Source organism: Pteropus vampyrus, unplaced genomic scaffold (genome assembly GCF_000151845.1).
Source record: "Pteropus vampyrus isolate Shadow unplaced genomic scaffold, Pvam_2.0 Scaffold97, whole genome shotgun sequence".
NCBI lineage: Eukaryota > Metazoa > Chordata > Mammalia > Chiroptera > Pteropodidae > Pteropus > Pteropus vampyrus.
Window position 1 is genome coordinate 5,254,242 of NW_011888878.1, and position 5,151 is coordinate 5,259,392.

Sequence of the window (5,151 nt, forward strand, 5' to 3'; positions counted from 1 at the left end):
TAGAAAATTTTAAAAATTACTTTCAAATTTTAAAGATCTTTTTAAAAGTCATAGAGAAATATTTTTCTAAAAAAAATTAGCCTGTCTTTCTATTTTGTTTTCTAATTATTGCTGATAAACAGAAATAGTTATTTTTGAATATGCACCACAGCAACAGTGTTACTTTTTTTTTCTAATAGTTTGTAGATTCTTCTAGGTTCTTTATACACATGTATATAAAATACACTACCATTAATTTTTAAAAATGTAAATATCTAAGAGCCCCGAATAACCAAGTCGGTCTTGAAAAACAGGAAAAGAGGACTTAAACTAACAGTAAAAATAGATACACAGGTGATAAGCTGATTTATGACAAAAATGATTAAGCAGTGCAGTTCTTGGTGTTTTTTTTAATAAATGATGCAAGATCAAATGAACATCATATGTAAAAAATATATATATCTTGATCTGTACTTCACACACCAAAGTCAATTCTAGAGGGATTACAAATTTAAATGAAAAAATAATAAAGCTTTTAAAATGAAATATAGGAAAGCATCTGAATGACCTTTAATAGGCTGTGATTGGAGAAATCCCCAAGATCATCATCAGGTTTAATAATTTACTACAACAGAACCCAGCAAAGCATGATTACAGTTTACTTCAGTGAAATAATGCAGATTAAAATCAGCAGCAGGTAAAGGTATGTAGAGCAGGGGGCAAGAAAGATCAAGTACAGAGAGCTTTCAGTTGTCCTCTCCAGTGGAGTTGTATGAACGTGCTTGCTTCTTCCAGCAACAATGCACACAGAATATTGTCAGCCAGTGAAACTCAAAAAGCCTTAGTGTGCAGGGGTTTGTGGTGGGGGCGGGGCGGGGGTGTGTGTGGCTCTCTTCCCACATTGCTGACCTTATTCTCCAGTTCCTCCAGACAACATTGTGATACTACATGTCCCAAGGCCCCCACCATTGTTAGTTTAGACTGTTTGGCATGGCTTAATGCCCCCCCCCAAGTAAACAAGTGACACTCTTATGAGGCAAGACATTCAAAGGACTTACAGGTTACTTCCCAGAAGCCAGGGGCAAGGGCCATACCTTTCTTTGAACAATGTTAAGTTTTTACTACATACAGGTAGTAAATGCCAAAAGCTCTTGCCAGAAGGATAAAAAATGATCGTCTTGTATTAAGAACTTTCATTCATTGAGAGAATGATCCAGCAATTCATAAAGTAGAAAATATCTCCAGTACACATACTGCCAAAGACTAGCATTCAGATTATGTAAAGCAGTGGTCCCCAAACTTGTTGGCACCAGGGACCAGTGCTCTTATGAGTATCTACTGCCTGATGATCTGAGGTGGACCTGAGACAGTGATGCTAGCGCTGGGGAATGACTGCAAAGACAGAAGAAGCTTTGCTTGGTCACCTGCCGTTCACCTCCTGGTGTGTGGCCCAGTTCCTAACAGGCCACAGACCGGTACCAGTCCACGGCCCAGGGGTTGGGGACCCCTGATGTAAAAAACTCATACAAATCAATACAAAACAAATCCAATTAGGAGGTGGGGGCAAGAACAAAAAGCACTTTAAAAAAAGAAGATATACAAACCACATCTTCATTAGTTAAACTCAGCCTAAGATAAATTAAAGCTATGATATGTTATCATATGTACCTTGCCTAGATAGCTGAAATGAAAAAGGTGGGCAATGCTAGAGTCAGCAGTCATACATACCTCTTATACACTGGTGGGAATGTCAATTAGAACAACCACTTTGGAAGACTGGCAGTATCTACTAAAGGTAAACATATGCATACCCTATGACCCATCAATTCTATTTCTAGGTATACCCAAGGAAAATGCATGCATTCATTCACCAAGATATAAGAATATTCATATCAACAATATCCATAATAGCAAAAAACTGAAGAATACTCAAATGTCCATTAATAAAGAATAAATAAACTATGGTACCTTCACACAGTGGAATGTGATACAGCAATGAAAATTAATGATCTACAGCTAGCTATACAAAACAATATGAATTTCACGAACAAAATGTTGAGGAAAAGACAGACACAAAAGTACATTCTATGTGATTCCACTTAGATAAAGTACAAGATCAGTAATTAGAAATCAGTTATCTTTAGGCCGTACAAAAGGTATTATAGTGACTGGAAGGTGCACAAGGCCTTCTGGGGTACGGACACAGTTCTACTTAATCTACACACTAGTTATGTAGGCATTTTCAGTTTGTAAAACATAAGTCGTACACAAGTGTTTTCTTTCATCAGCCAAGTTTACATTTATGAGATAACATGAGAAGCATCATGCTTTAATAGAAATAATGAGAGTAGAAGTGAATTATTGTGCAGTTAATGAGGCTTAAGCTTCAGGTCTCCTCACTTTCATGGGACCCTGTAATTGCCGGGAGTTTCTAGGAGCAGTAGTTGGGTTCTAGGTGCAGTGAGGAAGCCAAGTTGCAGACAGTAGCATTTCTATGTAAATGTTTCTGGTTAAATTGCCTAAAAAGATCTCAGAAGAAAGGGACCTAAATTGCCAGTCCTCCAGTAATTTGTCATATTCTCATTCTAAAAATATTCACTTTATGCCTAATTCTGTATTTTTAAATTCTTAAATATGAACCCTTCCCCCCTACACACTGCAATTCACTAGTGTATAAACTTCAGCTTCCACCAACTTAGATGTGCCTCTGCCTATGGTTTGATTTTTATCCCTGGCACCAAATTTTTCATTCCTTTTCCTTGTATTAATAGGCTTCATTTCTGTTAAAGAAACTGTTTAGTACTCACACTAAATAATCATAGTTTGTCAGTCATTGTTTCAAGTAAAAATAGTGTGCTGGGTAAAAAGCAGCTGTTCGAGCTTGCAACCCAAAAGACATAGAACGTGCTTTTTTCCGAAGATGTATTTTAGTATGTAGCGGAAATAATTTACGTATATTTCCTATTCATCACATAAAATGTTAAAAGGACATGTACTCAATAAAATTAATGGTTTTCCCTAAGTTTTTTCAAAGACATTCTTAAAACCTTTTTTTTCTTTTCCAACATTTGTGTGGCAGGGTAGAATACAATGACTTAATTCATGCTAGCAGTTTTATTTACCATTGCTTTTGCATCATCGATGCAAATGTCATTGTGCATTTTCCAAAATAAACTATGAAATTCAAAAAGTTTATTTGATATTTTATTTCATATAAGTTGTATTTACTGGCAATCATTCAAATAAAAGATCTTTGACAATTAGTTGGTTCTGATACCAGACAGATACAGGCAAAATAGCAAGTCCAGCAAAATCTGTAGCCCTGCCCATTTTTTAAGGTTAAATGACAATTCTGCAGACAAGATATGTTTCATGATTTCAGTTAAATCTTTAAAAAGTTACTATAAATTTGGAAAACTGAACTTCCATGATTTATTTTACTGACTTTTCATCTAGCAAGTATTATATTGTCACATAGCTTTATTAATAATATGTGTGCTCCAGGTACAATACAGTAATTCATTCTGTAAAATGTTTCAGTGGCTTTTTCATTTCTAATTTCAAAAGCTAGAATAAATAATGTTCAATTTTAATGTGCTTATCATCTATTTTTAAATGTTCAGTTCTTTTTTTTAAAAAACTGATCTCAAAATGAAACTACAACTTGTCTGAAAAATTTTTATTACATAAGATACAAGGTAAATTATTAACATCTATAAAGCCAAGAAAAATATATTTTTGTTATACATTTATTAATTTACATTGTATCCAGTTTCTTTAGATTATTTTCTTCCATAAGTCAGAGGACTCTTGTTATCTCAGTTTCATCTTTTTTTGGTATCTTTTAAACATAGTACAGCTGTAGGTTGAGAAAGTAATTCTAATCTTTTTAAAGTCAATGATCCATCTATTTCCCATGTTGTTCAATCCTTTGTGTAAATTCAAATTTCCATCTGGTATCATTTTTATTCTGTACTTTTTCCTTTAACATTTCTTGTATTGTAGTTTTGTAGTGATGAAATTTCTCAAGTGTTTAGTCTGAAAAAGTCTGTCATCTCAATTTTTGAAATATTTTCTCTAGATCAACGTTTTTTAGAAAAAGATTTTTGCTCCATTATTTTCTGCCTTGCATAGTTTCTGAGAAGAAGTGTGCTGTTATTTATAGCTTTGTTTCTCTGTATATAATGGGCCTTTCTTCTCTGGTTGCTTTTAAGATTTTCTTCTTTACCACTGCTTTTCAGCAATATGATTATTATGTGTTTTAGTGTGGTTTTCTTCATGTTTCTTTTACTTGGGTGGCATTGAGTTTCTTGGATATGTAGATTTACACTTTTCATTAAATTTAGAAAGTTTTTACCTATGATTTCTTCAAGTATCATCTTTCTGTGATTCCTTACGTGTATGCTAAACCAGTGGGGACCCCTGTGCTAGATTACTCGATGTTTTCCCACAGTTCACTGATACTTTATTGAATTTTTTTTCAGTCTTATTTCTCTGTTTCATTTTGCATAGTTTCTATTGCTATATCTTCAAATTCACTAGTCTTTTCTTTTGTTGTATCTAATGTGCTGTTAATCCCATCTAGTATATATTTTTTTCATTTCATATCATGTATTTTTCAACTCTACAAGTTTTTGTAGTTCTCTGAAGAGTCTTCCAATTCTCTCCTTATCTATATTTCCCTTTCCTCTCTTCTATTCGAACATGTAGAATATATAGTAACTTTAATGTCCCGTGTCATTTCTGTGTCTATTTCTATTAAATTAATATTTATTATGGGTCATATTTTCCTGCCTCTTTGTATGATTGCTAAATTTTACTGGCTAGCGGGATTTTGAATATTATTGACAGATGCTAGATTTTAGTGTATTTATTTAAATATTATTGGGGTTTGTTTTGAGATGCAATGAAACTACTTGAAATTAGTCTCATACTCTTGAGGCTTGTTTTAAATTTTGTAGGATGGGTCAGAGTAGCCTTTAGTTAAGAACTAGTTTGGCCCCTGTATTAAGATAATGCCTCTCTGAAAATTCAATCCCATGTCCAGTGTATTGGATGCCTCATGTATTAGACAGCCTTTCCATAAACTATTCCCAGATTATGAGAAAGTTAATGATTTTTCTGCTTCCTTCTTTCCAGTAGTTCTTTTCCTGATTTCTGATAGTTCCCGCA